The sequence below is a fragment of the Pongo abelii genome, chromosome 3 (assembly GCF_028885655.2).
Source record: "Pongo abelii isolate AG06213 chromosome 3, NHGRI_mPonAbe1-v2.0_pri, whole genome shotgun sequence".
Taxonomy (NCBI): Eukaryota; Metazoa; Chordata; class Mammalia; order Primates; family Hominidae; genus Pongo; species Pongo abelii.
This window is the reverse complement of record NC_071988.2, coordinates 138793191-138820654: the sequence shown is the minus strand read 5'-3', so window position 1 is coordinate 138820654 and position 27464 is coordinate 138793191. Positions and strand designations below refer to the sequence as shown.

General features: G+C 34.2%; 1 long non-coding RNA gene across 1 annotated transcript in view; it reads left to right on the top strand.

Moving 5' to 3' along the window:
• Positions 1-14052, top strand: part of LOC129058859 (uncharacterized) — a 49789-nt gene extending 35737 nt beyond the window's left edge. Inside the window, exons 6-7 of the long non-coding RNA XR_008524272.1 lie at positions 12225-12356; positions 13797-14052. This is a non-coding gene — a long non-coding RNA (uncharacterized LOC129058859). The remainder of the gene's footprint in view (positions 1-12224; positions 12357-13796) is intronic.
• Positions 14053-27464: the final 13412 nt, after the last annotated feature.

Genomic DNA, 27464 nt, shown 5'->3' with positions numbered 1-27464 from the left:
GGGGTGACTTAGAGTGGGAGTACTTTAGATGCATTTTAGAGTAAAGGCTTATTTTGAATTTAGTCTTGGAGAATGAGATTTGTGTGTGAGGGTATAATATCTTATTATTTCTAACTGGATGCGAAGAAAATGTAAAAATTGTTCTATTCAGATTATATTGGTCCAAAACTGTGTAGTCCCTTGAACATAGCCAACTACTATTTTCATGCCATGTTGGACAGGAGAAGAGAAGAAAGACTCTGGATAGTCAAGAGAACTCAGATTAAGTGTTTATTTTACTGTGTATTCTTCTTATGATAATTATTTGGTACATGTGGAAATGTACTATCAATGAATACTCCATTGAGTTAACTGGCGTGCTTAGAAATGCTAACAAGAGGGTTATGAAAAAAAAGATGACTTTAAGGAGGTCGGAATACAAGCAATATTTTAGAGTTAAGTTGGAGGTTATGACCAATGACATGGATATAAATAAAATTGTATATCATTTATTACTTTTATAACTGTAAACTATCAGAGATCAAATTCTGGAATTCTGTTATTTAAAATAGACATTTGATAAGTAAACTAAGCAGCACATAACAACCTCGGTGTAAATAACTGTCCACAAATGTCAATGCCATTTAGGATATAGAAAGGTGGATAAGTTTTCACTCCTCTATGATTTCTGCTTTTAAGAGAATAATTTACTTTAATGCTGGCAGAATGCTTCATACTCAAATGATTATTTTGTCCTTATGAGAAAGTTTAGCAGATTCCATTTAAGAGAACATTAGAGTTTTCAGATTCCAGAATTATGACAATATTCAGAGACTAAAATAGTCTCTAAGTTCTGTAGCTTCAAATGTCCTGAAATATTAATAGACATTTTTATTATGTCCATGAAACAATTAAAATAGATTGCTTTGAAAAATTGGGCCTAATAAATAATTTTTTTTTCAAATGCGTGTGTGTGTGTGTGTGTAAGAGAGAAACAGAGGGTGTGCTAGAGAATGATCCATGAGTCCTCAGTGCTTTTTCCAGTTCGATGACTTATTACCTGCAATTTAAGACTCCTTGTTTTATTTTATAGGAATTATGTATTTTCTAAAATAAAAGGATTAGAACTAGAACCAGAATTCACAAACTAGCTGACAGCAAATATGATCTGCGGATAACTTTTGCTCGACTTACAGGGTTATTTGTTTTACACAAATTTGAAATGTTTTAAAAAAACCAGGAGACTTCACATAACAGGGTCGATATCTTGCCTTTTGAATACGTTGACTCTGCTTTTGTACAGTAGTCAGCAAGAGTAGAGTCACTGCTCCTCTCTTTGGTCTTCTTATGTTGGGTGACACATTGTAAATGGAACCTAAAGAGATGTATCTATCCATTTTACTGCCCTGGCTTACGTAAACATTTGCATATACCATCCCTTGACCAAGGTGATACTAAATCCCCTAAATTTTCTAAACATTCTGACTGTATACTGTAAAAAGAATGGGACATGTTTAAATATCTAAGTTTATATATGTGTTGATTTATATGATTCTACTAATACTTCATTTTATTCGTTTCATTGTATATTGATGTACAATCTGTATACGTTGGATTTTATCAACTAGTAAGATCATATTTTATTTAATAGCTTATTTAAATACTTCTTTAAAATATTTTTTCCTCATTTTACTCTTTTGTATCTTGTTCATTTTATATTTACTATTAGAGAAAATAGTAATAAATATCCACTGTTTGTATAGCAGCTTAATCATAGGATTATTTTTGTGATATAAATTTACTGTAAAGGTATATGTTGGTCATTTCATTTAGCTATCTGATAAAACATTTCTATTAAGTATATATCTATGTACGTATACACTTATGGTTTCAAATGAGTTATTTTTTTACAATGGAAACACAACACATAATCACAAAGGTAGCTAACACCTAGAGTGTTAAGCAGAGGAAAGCTATATTCTTGAATAAAGAAAACAAAGAAAATAACATGTTATTTCATCAACTTAAATCATAGAAAACAAGTTGCTTTTATAGTTTTGCCCATGATGCTTCAAAAATCAAACTCATTGCTTAGGTCAACGGAAAACTAGAAATGTTAACATTGCCAACTTTACAAAAAAAATTAAGCATTCATGTTAAGAAAGCTCTTTGAAACAAAATATTGTGTAAAATATAATCCTCATTTACAATGATATTGTATATATATATATACACACATATATATGTAAACAATTATAAATGGGTATATGTGTGTGTATGTATATACACACACACACATATATACATGCACACATATATACATATATATAATAACAATTTAGAATGGTTTATATATAATGTATATATATATTCCAAATGGTTTATATATATATGTGTGTATACACACACACACACACACACACACTCAAGAGCTCACTCATGGAAATATACAAGAAAATTAATGTTGTTTTCCTGCCTGCTAACACAACATGCATTCTGCCATTCTGCAACCTATGGATCCAGGAGGATAAGACTAATTAACAAGACTTGACTTTCAAGTCTTATTTAGTAAATATATTTTGTAAGGCTATATCTACCTCGTTTATAATGATACAGTATGTATATGTGTGTGCCTGTGTGTGTGTGTGTGTGTGTGTGTGTGTGTATATATATATATATACACATATCAACCATTCTAATCTATATAGGCATATCTCATTTATTTTGTTTCACTTTATTGCACTTTACAAATGTTGTGTGGTTTTAACCAATTGAAGGTTTGCAGCAACCCTGTGTTGGGCAAGACTATTGGTGCCATTTTTCCAACATGTTTACTTCATGTCTCTGTGTCACATTTTAGTAATTCTTGCAATGTTGTACATTTTTAATTATAATTATATATGTTATGGTATCTGTAATCAGAAAATTTGATGTTACTATTGTAATTGTTTTGAAGTGTTACAACTGCTCCCATATAAGACAGGGAAATTAGTCAAGAAATGTTGTGTGTGATCTGACTTCTCCACCGATGGACCTCATCTCTCTCTCTCTCTCTCTCTCTGTCTCTCTCTCTCCCTCTCCCTCTCTCTCTCTCTGTCTCTCTCTCTCCCTCTCTCTCTCTCTCTGTCTCTCTCTCTCCCTCTCCCTCTCTCTCTCTGTCTCTCTCTCTCCCTCTCTCTCTTTCTCTCTGAGCCTTCCTATTCCCTGAGACACAACAATATTGAAATGTGTCCACTTAATAACCCCACAATTTTTTCTAAGTGTTCAATTGAAAGAAAGAGTCATATGTCTCTCACTAAATCAAAAGCTAGACATGAGTATGCTTAGTGAGGAAGGCATGTCAAAAGCTGAGACAGATTGACAGATAAGCATCTTGCACCAAGCAGTTCAGCCAAGTTATGAATGTAAAACAAAAGTCCTTGAAGGAAATTAAAAGTGCTGCTCTACTGAACACACAAAGGACAAAAAAGCCAATCAGCCTTACTGCTGATAGGGAGAAGTTGAGTGGTCTAGATAGAAGATCAAACCAGCCACAACATTCCCTTAAGCCAAAGCCTAATTCAGAGCAAGGCTCTAACTCCCATCAGTTCTATGAAGATTTAGGTGAAGAAGCCAAAGAAGAAAAATTTGCAACTAACAGAGTTTAGCTCATGAAGTTTAAGGGAAGAAGCCCCTCCATAACACAGGTAAAGCAGCAAGGACTGTTGTAGAAGCTGCAGCAAGTTACCTGGAAGATCTAGCTAAGATAATTAATGATGGTGGCTGCAATAAACAACAGATTTTCAATGTTGGTGAAACAGTCTTTTATTGGAAGAAGATGTTATCCAAAACTCATAGCAAAAAATAAAAAGTCAATGTGTGCAAAGCTTCCAAGAACAGGCCATCTTTCTTGTTAGGAGTCAATGCTAATGCCTTTAAGTTAAAGCCAGTGCTTATTTACCATTCCAAAAATCTTAGCACCCTTAAGTGTTTGGCTAAATCTACTCTGCCTGTGCTCTATAAATGAAACTATAAGCCTGAATGACAACACATCTGTTTTGAATGGTTTACTGAATATTTTTAAGCCCACTGTTGAGATATACTGTTTAGGAAAAAGAAGAATTCATTTCAAAATATTACTGCTCAGTATCCCAGAGTCTTATCACCCAAGAGCTCTTATGGAGATATACAAGAAGATTAATGTTGTCTTCATGCCTGTTAATGCAACATCCATTCTGGATCCTTTGGATCAAGAAGTAATTTGGACTTTCAAGTCTGAATATTTGCTGAATACATTTTGTAAGGCTATAACTGCCAGAGATGGTGATTCCTCTGATGGACTGGGTAAAGTAAATTGAAAACCTGAAAAGGATTCACCATTCTAGATACCATTAACAACATTTGTGATTCATGAAAGGAAGTCAGTTTGGAGGAAGTTGATTCTAATGCTCATGGATGACTCTGAAAGGTCCAAGAGTTTAGTGGAGGAAGTCACTGTAGATGTGGTAAAAATAGCAAGAGAACTAGAATTAGAAGCAAAGTCTGAAGATGTGACCTAATTGCTTCAAAGCCATGATGAAGCTTTAATGTATGAGGAGTTGCTTCTTATGGAGGAGCAAAGGAAGTTGTTTCTTGAGATGAAATCTACTCCTGTTGAAGATACCATGAACATTATTGAAATGACAACAAAGAATTTCCATGAACGTGACTTATAAAGCATGGGCAGTGTTTGAGCCAATGGACTCCAATTTTGAAAGAAAGTTTTTGTGTGTGTAAAATGTGAGTGAGCAGCATCACATGCTACAGAGAAAATTTCTGGGAAAGGAAAAGTCTATTGATGCAGCTAACTTCATTTTGCATTGATGCAAAAATCCTCAACAAAATACTGGCAAACCAAATCCAGCAGCATATCAAAAAGCTAATCCACCACAATCAGGTAGGCTTTATCCCTGGGATGCAAGGTTGGCTCAACATATGCAAATTAATAAATGTGATTCATCACATAAACAACTAAAAACAAAAACTACATGATTGTCTCAACAGATACAGGCTCTCCATATTGAAAATAAAGATAATATTTGACTAGCCAGATTTTGGTTTATTGAATTACATCTTTTTTCCACCTAAAAGATTGGCGCTCTTATAAAAGTTAAGCTGAGTCCATTGATATATAGGTGCAATTCTATAGTTTCTTTTATTTTTATTGAAAAACTTCACCTTTACTTTATAGAATTATGTTAAGTAGGTATATAATACTGTAAAGTAAAATCTGTGGTTACCAAATATACTGATAATTATATTGTTGCATATTTATAATGCAGTTTTTAGTTTTAAGTTTATTATCAAAAGATTTTTCTTTTCATGCCAGTATGACCAAAAGTGTATTTTTCTGACAATGGACTACAAACCTTTTAAGCTTGGGGGAAAAATATGACTTACAATATGGAAATATTTCTTCCTATTTGACCTTTTAGCACATTAACAGAATTGCAAGTAAAAATCAAAAGGCTTAATGCAAGACACATGAAATTATGCATTTGTCAAACCACACAGAACAATACAATACAGAGTAAACGCTAAAGTTCATTATAGACTTCAGTTAATAAAAACTTCTGTATTTGCTCATCAATTGCAGCAAAATAAACCATACTCACACAAGATGTTAATAATAGGGAAAACTGTGAGCCAGAAACTGAGCCGGTATAAGAGAACTTTCAGTTCTATCTACATAATTTTATGTAAACACAAAACTACTCTAAACAATAAAGTCTATTAATATTTAAACAAATATCAAGGTGACTTTTGCTGCTAATTCAGTCTTGTAGATAAAAGTGAAGAAATGTAAGGCAGGAAAAAAAAGGAGGCCTAAAAAGCTGTAAGGTTGTAAATCATAATACTTTATTGGGTGACATATTGAGGTGAGTTTGTTCATTAAATCAAAATATAGCATGCATCTATGAAGCTAAATGACAAATAATTATTTTATTCATTAATATATCTCTATTCACCATAATTATTGCTCTTTTAATGCATTTTCTTTTCAAAAATGCTTTAATACTTAAAAATTTATTATAAATCAATCATATGCACAGACAAAAAAATGACACAAAATAAGAATTAGAAAATGTCAGCATTTTGCAAAAATCTTGAAAGTGTTTTTGGCTAAAACTGGAAAAATTTTAGCAGAAATTTTATTAATAATATAACAAAAAGCCTAAAGCATGTAGCTCCTGGGCTCTGTTCCCAGTCAAATTCTACCCGAAATTTCTTTCAGGGATTCTGAGATGATTAATCAAAATACACAGATCAGAGAGTGAATAAAAAGTAACAATATGTTAAAACACATTTTCAGTGGATTAAGCACTAAAAATCAATGAAGACTGACTCTGAGGGGGAAATATAGATTTTTGAATTGCACTAAAATTCTTTTTCACCTAGTAAGAAACAGAATATATTCAAGGATGCTTAAGTTACTGTATGTCTGCTTCAACTGTATCATACATGTTTACAATGAAGTACCTTGGACAGTGTTATGGTAATGAAAGTAAATATTGCTGTAGGTATATAAATAAAATAAATATTCCATTGTTAAAGATGTAGACTTCACCTATACTAACATACTATGGGGAACAAGTTCCAGGTGGCTAGGTAAATTACAAAAAACAAAGTTATAACAAGAAAATGCACTAAAAATTCCAATGTTAGAATGTCAGTTGGCTAAGTAACATAATAAAATAAAATTATTTCAGTCTTTTGCTAAGTTTACTCCATTAATCTTCTACTCAGAAAATGTAACAGAACTGATAAATTCAATCAGAAACATTTACAATCTCTTCATACCATACACTATCAACAGATTGTCCATTAATTGCCTCTAGTCACTAACAATCTATTTTAAACATAATTTCAATGTCTATTACTGAATCACTGAATTCTCTTTTATGTTATTCTACTGTATTTCTCTTTTTGGGTCAATATATTTCTTGAAGATGTATGTCAAAGCTACTTTGAGAAAATTCTAAAAAAATCTATTGTAGAAAACACATGTTGATCAGTATCATGTGTCCAATAAAGAGGTCACATAGATAGACACCCTTAAAAAGGACAATTAGAAAAATTACCACAACTCTACTTTTTTTTATCTTGCATGGGTTCTGAAAAATATGCAGCATTTTTGTATACATACTTTCAGCACTTATTCTGTTAAAAAGTTATCCTCCAATCTGTGTATCTTCTCTTTTCTCACTGTGATAACTGAGTATTTTAAAGTATTTGTTTTATGCTCTAGTTCAGCAGTGATATGCACACTCTCAAAAATTCTATGTATACACTCTATTCAGGTTGAAAACATTTGTTATTTTAACTAAGCATTTTAGAAAACAATTGAGATCAGTTTTCTCTGAATTAGAAGCTATGAACTGAAGCTGGGATCTTATATAAACTGAGATTTTTGTTCCAGCTCGTACAAGTGAAAAAATGTCGTAACGGTGACAATTACAATTTTGGAAAAAAAAAATGTTGGTTTAAAGCCAGTGCTTTTAAGAGATGGCCTCTTTACCCCCAAATGAAATTATGCTCAAAATGAGTTTGATGTTCCTTCCTTCTTCTACATAACTGTCTTTTCCTGGGGAGTGGGAGGCTGGGGGAGGGATAGCATTAGGAGAAATACCTAATGTAAATATGAGTTGATAGGTGCAGTAAACCAACATGGCACATGTATAACTATGTAACAAACCTGCACGTTGTGCACATGTACCTTAGAACTTAAAGTATAATGAAAAAAATTTTAAAAACTCTGAAAAAAAAGTCTTTTCTTATATGTCCCTATTTTGTCATTAACTTCTTCCCTTTAATCCTACTTTTGATACAGTTTTTAAACTTATCTCACCAGTGTAAAGATTTGAACATCTGGGGCATGGTGTGTGCAGAGGGCAATCCAGCGTCCTCAGGTGTCCCAGATGTTAAACCACCTCAGATTGCCCCACAAATAATTATTGACTTTATTCTACATCCAATTTTCTTTCTCCAAATTAAAAAAATACAGCTTTCAATTGTGTTTACTTCATGTGTGCAGAGAAATTAATCATCTTTACTCCACGTTTAAAGCACACACACATTCATTCTAAGTTAATGATTAGTGTTCTTTCTTGTTTCTGAAATCTTACTAAAATACAACCCATCTCTGGGATCATAATAGGATTTGATTGCAATGCTTTTATTATGATGTTGTGAGCTTTATCTCTGATTACTCTTTCTTCTAAGGGTATAACATAACTGTAAATGTTATATATTATATTGAGACAGTTTTACTCTACACATTTGAAGCTAGAAAAAAAGGAAATCCCAGGATTTTAAATTCCTCCTAAATTTTAGATAAAAATAATAGTGCAATTAAATATCCAAATTGGATTAGGGGAAAATTTCTTCAAATAAAATAGACTGTTAAAAGACATACAGTTTATTTTTTCTTCTTCGTTTTTTCTTTTGATGGAGTCTATGGTTATCTTTACATAAAAAACTATTGTCCCTAACATTAAGATATATAAGAACCATTGGATTCAGTGGAACTGAAAAAATATTTAGGTCCTTAAAGCCTTTTTCCTTGATACTTTATAATAGTGCTTCCAGACGGGGCACTTTTTCCACTCAAGAAACATTTATCAATGTCTGGAGATTTTTTGGTTGTCACAACTGGAGGGTGGCACATTACAGGCACATAGCTGGTAGAAGCCAGAAATGCTACCAAACATCCAACAAACCCCTTAAACTAAATAATATGACCCCAAATATCCATAATGCAAGGTTCAGAAGCTGTTTTTAAGACAAAAATTAAAGCTTAAATGGAAATAATAGAAGTTCTTAAAACGTCTTGGATACTTGACAAAATAAAGGTCCTAGTATCACTATCGAATATTCTGAATTATAGGTTGGTTTGGGAATCCAGTATATACATTTTATGAATTCCAAATGATTCTTATCTCAGAGGCATATTTGAGGAACAGGGACTTAGAGAGAAACCCAATATCCCTTATTCTAAGTCTTAAGCCTTTTTCACTTCATTGTAAGATGAAATAAATACAATGATACTCTGGTATTGGTTAAATTAATTGTAAATTGATTCAGAAGAATCAGTGAGTTCTTGATTGTAGATTATTGATATCAGCTACTAGAAATATCAGCCTTTGTTTAGCATACTTGACTCCATCTTTTTCACTACCCAGCATTCATTCTGGTTATTCCTATATTATTGTGATACTGGTTTCAGAGAAAGATGGCTCAGGTCTGATCAATGAATTCTGGTCAAAGATGTAGCTGGAGACCCAAAACATGATGCTTGGTCTGGAGCAGAGAATTACAAGGAACATCTCTTGCATGACATGTGGCAGCATTTGCTTTGCCATCGTGAAAGGAGCTTGAGTAGAAGATAGAATACTGCTCCTTCCTAATTTTAAAATATGGACTTGTTCTTAAAATGGCAAATTGTTGAGATGTCTTATCTCATATAGAATCTTCGAGAATAAAATGTTTCAAAATGGGTTCCAGAGTTTCTTTATTGAGATAGTAAATGATTCACCAATGAAAGGGAAAAAAAACGTAATTGAGGCTTTTTATGTACACCAGCTTTTTATTTTACCACATGTAAGCAAAACATCCTATCATCTCTCTTTCAAGCAAAAATAATGTATTCTAAAATTTTGTCAAATACAAATTACATATTTATTATTTATTTGTTTCTTTTCAGAAAGAAAAAAAAGTGAGAGCTTACAAAAATTTTTGTCGTGCTACTGGAAGACAGTTATCTGTTTTTAGAAATTTAAATGATCACAGAGATTTTATTATTAGAATATCTGAGATAGTTATTATAATACTGTTTCACCTCAAAGAAAGTAGCTTCTCAGCAGTAGAATTATCAAAAAAGGAATAAGAGTTTTACATAAAAAGACTTGAGTTGAGGGTTTTCTCCACCACTGAGTTACAGATTGAACAAGTCAGTATATCTCCTAAGCCCCTAGGGGTGTCACCCATAAAAGGAGGTGTATAATAGTGCAAACAAAAATCTTAGAGGTTAATGAGATGATAATAGTTAAATATTTTGCAAATTTAATAATCTTATTAATTTTTCTATTTTAGTTTTCACATTAGAAAATTTGAATTAGTTCCAAATCAAATTTATTAATGTAAAGTCAGCAAATAAAAACATTTTGCAACTATTTAATTAAGTACTCTGTATGTGCATTTTGGATCCTTGTTCCTATGGTCTTATAATATCAAATAGCAGGTATACATGATATGGAAATTTCCAAAAAGGAGCACTTCAGTTTCATTCTTTTTACTTTTTGTGAAGTACTTCTTAAACATAAGAGCTTCTGATTACATGTCAATATTTTCACCTTGAATTCAAGAGTGATGTTTAATAGAAATACAAGCTCCATAAAAATGTCTTTTTTTATTTCACAATGTAGTGCTCATGTTTTCATTATTATTTTCTTATTTCCTGAAGAAAAACGCTACAATCATATGGACAGGATTGCTTCAATTAAGAATAATGTATATTAAAGAAAAAAACAATCAGCCATACCACATTATTATAAATTTTTATCAGATACATTTTTAAATAATTCTGAAACAGGTTTGCATTTCTTTCTTTTATACATTCTTTTTGAGTCCTATCTCCATGGATAAAATAGAATTATAAATTTTACATTGAAAATTATGTTTTTAATCAGTGAAAAATACTGACTATAATAAGTTTTAAGCTGTTCAGTAGCCTGTGTTCATCCACTAACTGTCTAACAAAACATATAATAAATCTATACACATGCAGGCCAGTAAATAACCTATGAAACAGAAAAGTACATTTGCTAGTTGATATTCTCTTATTTTAGGGACATCAAAAATTTAAGGAAATAGCTGATATGTTATGCCCTCTGAGAAGTGTAGACCACTAATTCTCAAAACTGCCTTCTCATTAAAATCACCAGGAAAGTTAAAAAAAATGCTGATGTCTAAGTTTCATCCCAGAAATTCTAATTTAATTGGTGTGGAAAACGACCTTGGCAGCAGGCTATTTAAAATATCCCTTGGTAATTCCACTGAGTCACAACATTTGAGAACCACTGATATAGACAGAATAGTGAGTAGAAGGAGTGGAACAGCAATCACAGAGGGCTAGTTTTATCCAGGGGACAGTCTCCAGAGAAGCTGAGAGTTGAATGAACTGTGAAGCAATTAGATTTCACGAGTTTCAATTAGATACCTATGAAAATATGATTTAGCAAATATTCAAGTTTTAAAATGCTTAAGCTAAAAAAGAGATGCACTTGAGTTGCCATAATTTTTATTAGCACTTTAGAATATTAATGAAAATCATAGCATATATTTATGCAAACAAATCAAGACCAAGGATAATCTGAGATTCACGCAAAGACAAAGCATCTGAATCATTTGTGTACTTAAAAAATAAACTGCGTAAAGATGGTGTACAAGTGGCCAACAAATATATGAACATATACTCAACATCAGGCATCATCAGAAAAATGCAAATTAAAACCATAAAAATGTATCTGATCACATCCATTAAGATGGTAACTATCAAGAAAACAAAAACAATATAACAAGTGTTGGCGAGAATGTGGAAAAACTGGAGGTCCTGTGCACTGTTGGTGTGATTGTAAAATGATGCAACTACTATGTAAAACACAATGGAGGTTCCTCAAAAAATTTAAAATATAACTTCTACATGATTCAGCAATCCCACTACAGGGTATGGCAAAAGAATTGAAAGCAGGTTCTGAGAGAAAGGTTTTCATACTTGTGTTCAAAGCAGTGCTATTCATATTACCAAGAGGTGAAAGCATCCCAAATATCCATTGGTAGATAATGGAGAAACAAAATGTAGTGTGTATATAAATAAATATATATATATATGCACATTGGAAATATATGCATACATATATGTGCAATGGAACATCATTCAGCCTTTAAAAAGAAGGAAATCTTGTCGAATACTACAACATGGTTGAATCTTTATGTGATGGTTGTTTTTAATGTGTCAACTTAAAAGGTCCATGAGGTGCCCAGATTAAGCATTGTTTCTGGTTGTGTCTGAGAGGGTTTTTCTAGATAAGAATAGCATTTGAATAGGTGGACTCAGTGAAGTAGATTATCCTCCCCAATGTGAATTGGGCATCTTCCAATCCACTGAGGGTCTGAACAGAATAAAAAGTAGAAAAATAAAGAAATGGCCTGTTTTCTTCCCCTGACAGTTGGACTGGGATTTACATTATTGGCTGCCTTCATTTTTGGATCTTTGATGCAGACTAAATTATACCACTGGCTTTCCTGGATCTCCAGTTTGCAGACAGCAGATTATGGGACTTTTCAGCCTCCATAATCATGTAAGCCAATCCAATTCCTCCTAAAATCTGTGTTTGTGTGTGTGTGTGTGTGTGTGTGTGTGTGTGTGTGTGTGATGACCAATACATACTTTATTGGTTTATACTCTCTATATACACTTCATAATTGAACTTGATTGGTTCTATTTCTCTGAAGAACCCTAACTAATACATTTGAAAACATTATGCTAAGTGAAATAAGCCAATCACACAAAAAAACAAATACTGTATGATTACACTTATATGAGGTATCTAAGGGAATAAAATTCAAAGACAAAGAAAGTAGAATTGTGCTTACTAGGGACTGGGGTGAGAGAGAAAAGAGGAGTTGATTAATGGGTCTAGAATTTCAGATTTGCAAAGTGAAAAGGATCTGGACATCAACTTCACAGCAATGTGACTATTTCTAACTGTCCAGTTAAAAATGGTTAAGATGGTAAAACTTTATGTTACATGTTGTTTTTCTACCACAAGTAAAAATGTTGAAGAACATTTAAAAAACTTTAACATGAATATCTAGAGCCTGTGGTTTACATAAACTCCACATGGTATCTAATTACATTGATGTTTGCCATGATCAAACATCAGGGCTGCTTGAACTGCAGCCCAAAGGTACTGCAGTATCTTTTCTTGCTCTAGTTCTCAAGCAGTTGGTAGTCTTCAGTGTTACCAAGTTTATACATCAAAGCAGTATTACCAAGCATGGAATATACCACTTCCAGAATCTATAAAGTGATATCACATATTACACTTCCTTATTAACATTGGGAGGTGCAATGTGTAATCATACATCCTTTGGAAGGGATGTCCTAGCATGTTACAGACCACCAGACCCATCAATGTTTTTGTGATATGTATCTCTGTAGGATTTATCTATCACCTTTCGGCATCCATGTGTTTAACCAGGGCCTCCATGACACTAGTTACTTCTTGTACATTCAGATTGACCAACAAGGCCTTATTATAAGGATTATTGTGATATTCAGCTGGGTGTTAAGTGAGTTTAGATTATTTCAGAATGTATTATAACAGGCAAGGAGAGAGCTAACAGAGGCTCAATAGTTAACACAGATACAAATTGTAAATGTGTATTTTTGTTCATTTCACATGAATGGAAACTGTTTTGATAGGGATGGTTGTTTTTGTCTTTAGTGGGTTTCACCTATCTCTACTTATTATACTTACCTGTGCAACAATAGCTATCACTAGGAGGTGCAATGACTCCAATGATCACCTGTGGTCAGGGCAGGAGTCTGTATTACCTGAAGCACAGGGGCTGAAAGTAGAGGATGATTAGTTCTTCTGTGCTCTGTCTTAATAGAACCAAAACGAAAGGAAAAGGAAGACTGAACTCCCCTCCCACACTGCCAATTATATACTAGGATTGGAGAAAAATACAACAAAACTATTCCTCCAATAGCTGGTCTTGTACTTGCCTTCTAGAGCCTGAGGAAATGCCCAGCTCGCCCTTTCCATCCACATTCTTCTGCTCATTCAACAGAGCCATCTGGTGTGTGCCTACCATGCGCTGAAGACTTAGAAGCAACACCTCAGTCATTTTCCTCGGGGAGCTCTCAGTCTGTTACCTGTGGTGACAGGGACAGGCAACCCATAAGACAGGTGGGGAAGGGAGCACCAAAAGTCAATGAAGAGATGTGATCTGGAGTGATTTACTACCAGGCCAAGTGACAGTCACCATATTTTGCTGTTTTTTAATTACCATTTTGAATTAATAATGTGTCTCTTCCCACGCATCCCCCTCAGAGTGGGGAGTAAACACCTTTGTATGTGACTGTGCAGAGCTTTGAAGCTCCCAGAACAGCAGCCCTCCTGCCTTGCCTTCTCCCCAGGTAATGTGACCCAGGCCGGTCCTTGGTTGCAGCCACCAACCCCACCCGGAGCGGCTGTCTGAATTGCCTGGCCTGCCTGGGTCTCCACCAAGGCCAGGATCAGGCAGAAGGCGATGGAGGCACCTCCTGCCTTTGCTTCGTTAGTCCCAGGACGAGCGGGCCCGCGCGTGCCCGGAGAGGGGCGGCGGCGCGGACGGCCTGGCGGGTCCCGGGGCCTCGGTTCGCATCGGAGTCCCCTCTGCAGCCGCTGCCCGAGCGGTCTGAGTCGCCACCAGCTGTGCCCGCGGGGATGTGGGGAGCGAGATGGGAGGGGTCGCCCTCTAGTCGTCCCCGCCGGACACCGGGCACTGCGTAGCCTCAGAGAGCCGCCCGGACGCGGGGCCGCCCTGGGGAGCGGGTGAGGCCGAGGACCCGGGGGAACGAGGAGCCTGCGGACGGCTGCAGCCCCAGGTAATATCCATGGAGGACTGGGCTGGTCTCCTCGCCCAGAATCCCGAGCCGTGAGCCTTGGAATGCGGACTCCAGGGGCGGCACCTCGACCAGACAAGTTTCTGGCAGCTTGAAAAGAGGGAGTCCTGAAACCGACACTCATTTTAATCAGCCTGTCTTTTCCTATTTGAAATTATTTTATTTAGGCAACGAAAAGATAGTCTCTGGGTGACTGTAGTTTTCTAAGTACAATCCTGAAAGTTTTCACTTGCTATGTTCGTTTACATTGTGCATATTTGTTGAACTGTTGACTTTTGGTTAATCAGACAACAGACATTTAACCTATTCTTAATGGAACATTGCAAGTTCGCTGTTAATGTTTTGGAGTGCTGCTTTTCTACTCTGTTAGCCTCTGTCTTTCCACAATAACACCAGAACGGGTCCCTAGGTAGTAGTTTTTGCATGTGACAGTTCTACTTCTGGGATCTTCACCTGGTTAACCACCTTTTGATTGCTAAGATTAATAAGGTATCAAATAACAAGAGGTGCTGCTGCGCTAGGGCTGGTACTGCTACCACTTGTGAAACCCTGTTCTAAGTTGATGGGAGTGGATACTGCGATCCTTGTTTGACATGTAATATTCCTTAAAACCATCTCAAGCTCTTTTGCCTTTATTCCGGGTGTGACTAATCATTTGCACTATACACTAATAATGCCTCATTTGTAAATGTATGAACTTTTAAAAGACAAAACTCAACTCTGACTTTTCTTGTTTTAATTATTCTAAGAAATTTAGCATTGAGATAATGTTTAATTGTATTCTAATTAGGTACAATAAAGCCTTTAGTTAAATCATGTTTTTAAAAACGCACAACTTCTTTTTACTCTCATGTATTTTTAAAGCCTTGCTTTTGTAACAAGATCCTTCCCTAAAATTGGCTAAGATTGCAGCCAATTTGTTATGCTAATTTTTCCTTGACTGGCTGAAAAGCATAACATAAAATGTTTTTATGTCTTCCTAATTTATAAATACAAATCAGCAGAGTGCATTGAAATGGAAACGTATTCTATTTAATGTAGGAAACTAACATAATGTTTCAGAGTGCCTCTTTCCTCCTCTACTTCTTGAATTATCCCAGTTTTTGAAATGGGAGTTTTCTTGGTTGTACTCCCTGCAAACTCTCTTCCTACTTGCCTACTAGAGCAGAGTTAATTAGAATGTAACAAATTCACACATTTCTTCTCAGAAAAATATATACTGTGTTGGCTTCTGATACTGTTAAATTACTTTTAGCAATTTTAGATAATGTATTTGACAAGTCAAAATCCAAATATTTTTCAATCATTATAGCTAATTGTATGAAAGAGTGACTAAATAGTTATTAGTTATTTTAAAGAACTTAATATACTTTAGTTACAAATTAACATATTCTAGATGGCATTCTTTTTCTTCCCAATGGAATGCTAACTTCAGGATGATTTTATTTATAAAATAAATACATTTTATGTCTGGGCAATTTCTGATATTGGAGGAACCAAATAGATAGGTTACATTGACAAATGGATGCTTCCTCTTGCTGATTTTGCAAAATTGTGCGTACTTTCCAAAATTTTGCGAAACTTTACAGGATGTAGTGTTTGTATAAATTTGGTTTTATTATGATATATATATATAATATGGCTAGTGATTCCAGAAAATAATTGGTGACTCTAGCTTTTGTTAAACACCTTGACAAAATATGGTGGCAATGTTTCCTTGGTCAAGTTTTGAGGAGGAATGTTTACAAATATATAGATATGAATATTAAAATATAGTTACATATAATATAATTATAAGTAATTAATGTATATATATAATTTGTATATATATTTACAAATAATAGTAACAAGATCCTACCCTAAAATTATATATAGTGAGTATATATATACAGTGAGTATATATATAATGAGTGTGTATATATATGTGTGTGTGTGTATATATGTGAGTATATATATAAATTTATTTATTTATATATACTCATATATATTTATTTTTATATATATGCACACATATATACTTATGTATATATACTTATGTGTATATATAAACACACACACATATAAGTATATATGAAAATATATATATATATATATACACACTCACTAAATTCCAGGAAGTTCTGGAATAGGACAATTAGGTTCTTGTGTAAAATTCAGTCACAAGTACATTGTGAATATGTCAGATACATGGTTCCCATCAAAGTGATCACTGACATTTTGGCAGTGTTGATATAAGTATCTTCATAGCTTAACATTGATGTGATTGATGAAGGTGTCCATTCATTGAAACTGGGTTGACATAAAGACTACCCTGGTGGTTACAACTCCTATTTGTGAACTTCAATAGTCCTTTGTTTATTTATTCAACAGGTATTCACCACGCTGCTGTCATGTCAAGCTCTTTATGTCACACCCTGTTAAACTGTCATGTCAGTCACTGTTTGAGAGAATGTAGAATTGAAAATGTGGGAAGCTTCTATAAGATCTAGAAAATAGCCTCAAACAGGCAAATCTAAGAGTTACTTGCCTTAAAGAGAAAGCAAGAAGAGAAATAGGGGTAGAATATTTACTCAAAAGGATAATATACGAGCACTTCCCAAACCTAGAGAAAGGTATCAGTATCCAAGTACAAGGTTATAGAATACCAAAAAGATTTAACCCAAAGAAGATTACCTCAAGGAATTTAATAATCAAACTCCCAAAGGCCAAGGATAAAGAAATGATAGTAAAAGCTACTGGAGAAAAGAAAGTAACACACAATGGAACTCCAGTACATCTAATTGTTGACTTTTCAGTGAAAACCTTATGAACCAGGAGAGAGTAGCGTGACATATTTAAAGTGCTGAAAAAGGAAAAAAACAATTACACTAGAACAGAACATCCATCAAAATTATTCTTCAGGTATGAAGATGAAATAAAGACTTTTCCCAGACAAACAAAAGTTGAGGGATTTTGTCAACTCTAGACCATTCCTACAAGAAATTCTAAAGGGAGTTTTTTCAATATGAAAGAAAATGACATTAATGAGCAAGAAGAAATCATCTGAAGGTACAAAATTCATTGGTAGTACTAAGCGCATAAATGAACAGATTATTACAACATTGTCATTGTGGGGTATAAACTACACTTAAGCAGAAAAACTAAATGCTGAAACAATAAAAAATAATAACTACAACAACTATTCAAGATTGGTACAATAAGACATAAACACAAACAAAAAAAGTTAAAAAATGATGGATTAAAGTATAGAGTTTTTATTAGTTTTCCTGGTTTTTGTTTGTTTGTTTGTTTTATATGCAGTGTTAAAGCATTATGAGCTTAAAATAATGAATTCTAAGACAGTATTTGGTAATCTTAAATTTAAAAAAAACATTCAATAGATACACAAAAAGAGACAAATTAAGTTATTCTACCAGAGAATATCACCTTCATTAAAAAGAATACAAGAAGGAAAGAAAGAAGGAAGACAAGACCACTAAACAGCCAGAAAACAAATACCAAAATGGCAGGAGTAAGTTCTTACTTATAAATAATAACATTGAATGTAAATGGACTAAACTCACCGATAGAAAGACATAGAGTGACTGACTGAATGAATTATTTTTAAAAAGGTGCAATAATCTGTTGCCTACAATAAATACTACATTTATGAAGACACAAATTGACTGAAAATAAAGAGATGGAAAAAGATACCCCATGCCACTTGAAACCACAAAAAAAAAAAAAATGCAGGAATAGCTATACTTATCACAGGTGAACTAAATTTCAAAATAAAAACTGTAAGAAGAGACAAAGAAGGCCATTATATAAAAATAAAAGGTTCGATTCCTCAAAAAGATATCTAATTGTAAATATATATATACACATAATACTGGAGGACCCAGATATAAAGCAAATATTATTCAAGCTAATGAGAGAGAGAGATCTGAATACAATAATACCTGGAGACTTCAACACCCAACTTTCAGCATTAGACAGATCATCCAAACAGAAAATCAACAATCAAACATTAGACTTAATCTGCATTATGGAACAAACAACACTAAAAATATTTACAGAAAATTTCATGCAATGTCTGCAGAATACATATTTTTCTCTTCAGCACATGGATCATTGTCAAGGATAGACTATATATGAGGTCACAAAACAAGTCTTAAAACATTCAAAAAATTGAAATGATATCAAGCATCTTCTCTGATCACAATGAAATAAAACTAGAAATCAATAACAAGAGGAATTTTGGAAACTACACATATGCATGCTGTATTAGTCCATTCCCACACTGCAATGAAGACATACCTAAGCCTGGGTAATTTATAAAGAAAAGAGGTTTAATCAGCTCACGTTCTGTGGGCTGTACAGGTTTCTGCTTCTGGGGAGGCCTCAGGAAACCTACAATTATGGTGGAAGGTGAAGAAGAAACAGACATGGTCTTCACATGGCCAGAGCAGGAGGAAAAGAACGGAGAGGTGCTACACACTTTCAAACCACCTGATCTCATGAGAACTCTATCACGCGAAAAGCGAGGGGGAGGTTTGCCCCCATGATTCAATCACCTCCCACCAGGCCCCTCCTCAAACACTGGGAATTACAATTCAACGTGAGATTTGGGTGGGGACATGGAGACAAACCATATTATTCTGCCACATACCTTCCCAAGTCTCATGTCCCTCTCACATTTCAAAACACAATCATACCTTCCCAACAATTCTCCAGAGCATTAACTTGATGGTTATGCAGAATGGATATAATATAACTCCCAAGCCTCAACTCTTGCCCTCTGCATACCTGCAGGCTTAACACCATGTGGCAGCATTGGTGGCTTCTGACTTGCACTGCCTGTAGTAGTGGCCTGAGATGTATCTGGGGTCTTTGTATCCATGGCTGGAGCTGGAGCTGGAGCAGCTGGGACACAGGGCACCATTTTCTGAAGCTGCAAAGGATATCTGGGCCCTGCACCTGGCCCACAAAGCCAGTCTTCCCTCTTAGGCTCTGAGGCCTATAATAGGAGAAGCTGCCAGGAAGATCTCTGAAATGCCTTGGAGGCATTTCTCCCATTGTCTTGGATGTTATAATTTGGATCTTCTTTATGCAAGTTTCTCCAGCTGAATTTTATTTCTCCCCAGAAAATGGGTTTTTCTTTTATACCACATGGTTGGACTCCAAATTTTCCAAACTTTTATGTTCTGCTTCTTTTTTAAATATAAGCTCCAGTTTCAGATAATCTCTATGTGCACCCATATGAGCATACACTGTTAGAAGCAGCCAGGCCACAACTTGAATCCTCTGCTTCTTAGAAGTTTCTTCTGCCTGATACCCTAAATCATCTCTCTCAAATTCAAAGTTCTACAGAGCTCTTGAGCAGGGGCACAATGCCACCAGTCTCTCTGCTAAAGCACAGCAAGTGTGACCTTTACTCCAGGTCCCAATAAGTTTCTCATATCCATATGAAACTTCCTCAGCCTGGACTTTACTGTCTATATCACTAGTAGCATTTTGGTTACAACAATTTAACAAGTCTGTAGGAAGTTCCAAATTTTCCCTCATCTTCCTGTCTTCTTCTGAGCTCTCCATACTGTTCCAACCTCTGCCTATTACCCAGCTCCAAAATCAGTTCCACATTTTTAGGTATCTTTATAGCAATGCCTCACTTCTCCGGTACCAATTTTCTGTATTAGTTCATTCTCACACTGCTATACAGACATACCTGTGACTGGGTAGTTTATGAAGGAAATAAGTTTAATTGGCTCATGGTTCTGTGGGCTCTACAGGCTTCTGCTTCTGGGGAGGCCTCAGAAAACTTACAGTCATGGGGTAGGGTGAAGAGGAAGCAAGCATGATTTTCATATGGCCAGAGCAGGAGTAAGAGAGAGAAAGGCAAGATGTTACACACTTTCAAACAACCAGATCTTGTGAGAACTCTATCACAAGGACAGCAAGGGAGAAGTTTGCCCACATGATTCAATCACCCCCCACCAGGCCCCTCCTTCAACCCTGGGAATTACAATTCAACATGAGATTTGGGTGGGGACACAGAGCCAAACCATATCACATGAAAATTAAACAATATACCCCTGAATAACCTGTGAATTAGTAATTAACTTAAGAAGGAAATTGAAAATTTTCTCAAAACAAATGATAACGGAAATGCAACATATTTAAACATCTGGGATAAAGCAAAACAGTACTAAGAGGGAATTTTATAGCCATGAGTGTCTACATCAAAAAAGAATAAAAATTCAAATAAGCAACATAATAATGCTACTAAGAGGGAAGTTTATAGCTATGAGTGTCTACATCAAAAAAGAATAAAAATTCAAATAAGCAACATAATAATGCATCTTAAATAACAGGAAAAGCAAGAGCAAACCAAAACCAAATTTAGCAGAAAAAAAAGAAATAATAAAGATCAGAGCAGAAATAAATGAAATTGAAATGAAGAAAACAATGCAAAATACCAATGTAACCAAAAGTTGAATTTTTGAAAAGTTAAAATTGACAAACACAGACTAATTAACAAAAAAAGAGAGAATATCCAGTAAATAAAATCAGAGATTAAAAATAGGAGGCATTACAACTGATACTGCAGAAATTCAAATGATCACTAGTGGCTTATTATAAGAAACTATTTGTCTATCAGTTGAAATATCTGGAGGAAATGAGTGAATTTGTAGACACATAAAACCTACCAAAATTGAAATGGGAAGAAATACAAAATCTGAAGAAACCAATAGCAAGTAATGAGATTGAAGCCATAATAAAGTTTTCCAATAAATAAAAGCCTGGGACTTGATGGCATCACTGCTGAATTCTACCAAATATTTAAAGAATAACTAATACCAATCTTAATCAAACGATTTCAAAAAGTAGAGGAGGAGGGAATAATTCCAAACTCATTCTGTGAAGCCAGTATTGTCCCGATACCAAAAGCAGACAAAGACACATTAAAAAACACTACAGTCCAGTATCTCTGATGAATATGGATGCAAAAATCCTCAAGAAAATACTAGCAAACCAAATTAAAGAACACAGTAGAAAATATTCATCCTGACTAAGTGGCATTTATCCCAGGCATGCAAGTGTGGTTCCACGTACACAAATCAATCAATATGATACATCGTGTCAACAGAATGAAGGACAAAAACCATATAATCATTTCAACTGGTGCTGGAAAAGCCTATGATAAAATTCAACATCCCTTCATGACAAAAATCCTCAAAAAACTGAGTACAGAAGGAACATACCTTAATATAATAAAAGGCATATATGATAGACCCACAGCTAGTATCATAGTGAATGAGGATGAACTGAAATTCTTTTATCTAATATCCAGAAGAAGAAAAGGATGCCTGCTTTCACCACTGTTATTCAACATATTGCTGTAAGTCCTAGCCACAACAATAAAAAAAGAAAGATATAAAGGGCATCCAAATTGTAAAGGAAGAAATCAAATTATCCTTGTTTGCAGAGGATATGGGCTTACATTTGGAAAAACTTAAAGATTCCACCAAAAAAGCGTTATTACTGATAAACAAATTAAGTAAAGTTGCAGGATACAAAATCAACATATAAATAGTAGTAGCATTTCTATATGCTATCAGTGAACACCCTGAAAAAGAAATTTTAAAAGTAATCCCCCTTAAACAGCAAGAAATAAAGTTAAAAACCTACCAATGCCACTCTCCACATAAATAGAATAAAATAAAATGAAATGTATATGGAACCACAAAAACCCAGAATAAAAAAAGCCATCTTGAGCAAAAAGCAGAAAACTGGAGGAATCACATTACCTGACTTCAAATTATCCTACAGAGATATAGTAACCAATACAGCATAGTAGTGACATAAAAATAGACACGTGGAGCAATGGAACAGAATAGCAAACCCAGAAACAAATCCACACATCTATAGCAAATCAATTTTTGACAAGTTGCCAAGAATATACATTGGGGAAAAGACGGTTTCTTCAATAACTGGTCCTGGGAAAATGATGTACATATGCAGAATTATGTTACTAAACACTTATCTCTCACCATATACAAAAATCAAATCAAAGTGGATTTCAGACAAAGAAGGATTTTGTGTCCAAAGGTTGGGTTTATAGTTTGATGACCTTAACATTTACAGCAGTGGCAGATATAAAACTGTGTGACCTGTAAACCTAGGGAAAAATGTATATAGAAAATTTTGAAAACATTTTCGTTTTTATTTTATCAACAAATTTCAAACCAGCTTATTTTCAAAGATTTACTTAAATCACATAATTAAAAGGCATTTGGTTAATTCCTATATAGTTTATATAACTGTTGTTTTATGTAAGCCCATCTAAATATAATTTCTGTAGGGATTTCTGGCCAACTATACCAGGTTATACCATGTAAACAAAACATACATATATAAAGACCTAAACACATATACAAACACAGAAATAAAGATCTTACAGCTTTCATTTCAAAATTTAAGTCACAAGACAATAAAACAAAGTAATACAAGCTCACTGGTTTATAAAAGACAGTTGGATCCAAATTATATTTCTGACAAAATAAGACCTGTTCAGATGGCTAAATTTTATTTGCTCCTATAGGTAATCTAATGAAAGCTGCAGATCACAATTTTTGGGTAAAGCAGTTTGGTTTTTAAAAATTTTCTTTTATACCTTCTCTGTCCTTTTTTTCATTTTTCAATGAATTTGAGGTTAAATTTTCAAGTGTTTACATTTTCGCTAGGACTGGCTGAAATGTATAGGAAAAATATCCCCAAGTGCCTTTGAAGTTTTTCACTAACAAATCTTTCTTTTGTTTACTCATCTGCTTTGTTAGACTAGTCAATGTCAGTAGGGAAAGCATTTTAGTAGTGCTTTTATTTTTAAAAGGAAGAGTGTATCCAAAGACTTTTATTTATTTATTTATTTTTTGGTGTTTTCTGAACCCTGTATTGCTGACAAAGCAATTCTTATGCCAGACAGGAATACCTTATAGTCTTTATCTCAGACCAGGAGTTTGATCTGTTTGGTCTGAAAGCCTACTTGTTTATTTATTTTTTTTCTTTCTTTCTTTTTTTAAATATCAATTCTTTAGTTAACTATTCTATCAGCCTAAGTGATTGTCACTCAGACAAACCTAAATTTACTTTTCCAAAGGTGTCCAGGTTGTTGGTTGTCATGGAGTTGTTATAATTTGTAAAATCATTAATTTGAAAGCGCCTTAAGACATTTTTTTTTCTTAATTTGGTTGAAATGCCCTAAGACTTCTAAGTGACTTTTGGAATTAGCAATAGTACATTATCTTAATAAAAGCAAAAAAAAAAGCCTAAATATTCAGAGTAGGCAGGAAAAATAATACAGAGATATACAGAGAATTTAAAAGACCCTTCATGTTAACTCTATAGTTGGTTGCAGTTTCTAATTCAGATATAATAAAAACAAGCTTGGAAAGTTCTAATAATCCTCATCATGGTCACGGATTTTAAAACCTGCACAAGAAAAAAAGCTATGTACCTGACTGGGGTCCCAGAAAGCTTGGCATGCCTTAATGTTTAAGAGTCCCATTTTTTTTTCTTATTAATCTCTCAAGAGCACAGAAAATCTTATGTTAATAAAGCCTGTCAGGAAGTTTGAAACTGGGTTTTAGTTGAAGCAATTGCCCTAGTGGCTTTTAATTTTCCATCTCACATTCATCATTTGGAATGTTTATTTTTGCTCTCAGAAGATGTTCAGAAACAAGCAGAGAAAACAAGAAGAGCTAAATTATTTACAAATGCACATAACCAAACCAAAATGAAACAAAAATCAGAGTACTCACAAATACGTTAACGCAGATATGTAGATTAAACAAAATGTTAAACCAAGCATGCAGACACAAAAGTAAATTGTCCAGAAAAGTCATGCTTCAGAGACAGAATGTAAATTCTCTAAAAACCAGAGTACTCAAACTAGAAAGATACTTGTCTTTATGCTAAGAGTTTGGTCCTCCCCAAAAACATTTATAGTCCCAGAAGAGATGCCACATCTTTCATTTTGGGTGGCCTTATAACAAAATCAGATCCCAAATAAAATCCAAAATAACTTGAGAAAACTAAGGGAGGAGATACAAGAATCTAAGGAGATTCACCAGGACAGTAAAGGTGATCCACAGTAATAGAAGGCATATAAAGCTTGGTAGGTACCACACACAATTCCAGGGGTCACCAATCTAACTGAGGTGAGCTCATTTCACTTCCATTTCTGGCAACAATATAATAAATAGATAGGAAGCTTTCTACAAACAACGTGAATAGGCATTGCAATTGGGACATGAGTACTGTAGTAACTATGTGCATATTTAAGGAGGCAAAGGAAGACAAAGGTTTTTAAAGAAAAATGAGGAGTATTACATAATTGTTTGAGATAATTATTTTGGCTACAAAGACCAGTACTGGGATGGCACCAGTTAGAGAATGGACAGGCAATCGCTGGGCAGAGGTCCTCATGGAAATGTGAGTGTGTTTAAGATTGTGATGGCCTTTGTCCAAATTTGTGGAATTTGGCACAGTTTTATGTGACAGTTCTTGCTCTCAAGCATTTGTGCATGAGAACCCTTCCTTTATGGCCTTCCCTAGCTGTATTTGTCAGGGTTTTTGACTCAAGTGACTCCAATTCTATTCTGACAATTTTCACAGAGTGTATAGTGATCTGGATCCTTAGAAAAGCAGAAATCGAAATGGGATCAAATTGTTTAGGAAACTTACTAGTGGAAAGACCAGTGAGCAACAATTGAGAAAGAGGAATAAGAAAGGATGAGAGAGCCATCAAATTGCGATGCATGTCTAACCCAGACCTGCAGTATAATCATAAGAAAAGGTCTTCAAGATTTTGAGAATCCTCACGGAGACTGTTTTAGTCCATTTTCACTCTTCTATAAAGAAATAGCAAAGACTGGGCAATTTATAAAGGAAAGAGGTTTAATTGACCCACAGTTCTGCCTGGCTGATGAGGCCTCTGGAAACACAATCATGGGGAAAGGCAAAGGGGAAGCAAGGCACGTCTTACATGGCAGCAGGCAAGAGAAGAGGGGGAAACGGTCACTTGTAAAACCATCAGATCTCATGAGAACTCACTATCATGAGAACAGCGTGGGGGAAACCTCCCTCATGATCCAATTACCTTTCACCAGGTCCCTCCCATGACACGTGGGGATTACAATTCAGATTATAACTCAAGGTGAGATTTGGGTGGGGACCAGCCAAATCATATCAGAGAATTTAAGTCAGACTCTTTTCAGAAATCTGAATCTCTCCGAAACACCAAGCATTACTTTCCCTGCCATGTTTAGTCATTAGCTGGCAGCAGCCTATGACTGCTACAAATATGGTGATGCATTTCAGAGCTCAGCAGCTGGGACTGTCAGTCAATTATATTCCCTACAATTAGATATTTGAGAGATATATTCTCATGGCCATCAAAGAAGATGGTTAAGAAATATGTGATAACATAGGGATTTGTTAATATGAAAAATGCAAGATTCTAATATAGTTCACCTTAAGAAGCTCCAACTTTCTTACCTGTTAGAAACTTCTGTTAATTTTCAAAAGTCAGGAAACTTGAAAGAGATTCTATATTATAGCATAAAGGGATATTCCATAAAATTTTAACTGTTTCTGGTAATTAAAAAAAACACATTTAAAATACTATTTTACACAATGCTGTACTTTCCTTAAAAAAAACCCATATCTAAAAACATATTATTTGCTCTTATTACACATCAGGTTTTATGATGGACTTCTATGAATTATTTTTTATGGAAACTTAATTTTTGGTTGGAAATAAAGCATCATCATAGATGCTATCTTCTCCCTCTGGGGTAAGAACACAACAATGTCCACAGGTTTATTGCTGTGGACATCAGTGATTTTTGAAGGGAAGGAAAAAGCAATGATGATCACCAATGATAATAATGTACTAATTTATACATTATTAAAAACAAAGCAGTATTGCAGCATGGAGCATGTTATGATTCTAAAATTCTTCTCTATGTGGATCTATAATTACAACATGAATGCTGTTTATTAAAGATCTATTTGAGGAAATTATCTTTAAAACATATCATTTACCTAGTAAGGTTAAATATGAAATATAGGTGAATGATTTAATGACAATTGTATTTTAATTATAATAGTTATTTTAACCTGTTAGATTTTTGGAAAACCAAATATACCATTTATTTTATGTGATGTTATTTTAGAACTCTAAAATGAGCTTAAGTAGAGAGATATATACACACACATACACCTAAACCCCACATTTATACACATACATATGTGAAGATTGAAAATGACTTTCCAAATTCGTGAAACACTGTATGGCAACATATATGAAGACCATAGTGCTGTATGTAAATTACATTATATTTCTCATCATGTAAAATTGTTGAATGTAAAGAATACAATTATTTGAAGATGTTTAATACTTTGAATGTATTATCTTGCAAAACAACTGGTGTTCTATTATTAGTAAAATATAAATTAAATGTTACCTACAATTATCTTAATTTTCAATTCAAATTACTGGCAACATTTTCTTTTTAACATCCATACTGCTTACTCACAAATGAAAGCAACAATTTTTTATTCCTAATCCTTGTTCTGGACAGATTGTCAATTTGGCAGAGTATATAGGACCAAATCAGAGAGCAAAATTACATCTTGCTAATGATGCACTTTCTTTTTATTTAATTATTACATATCTTCCAAATATTTGTGATCTTAATGTTAAATAAGTTTGTTAAATAAACTAAGAATACATTCCAGGTTACCAGAT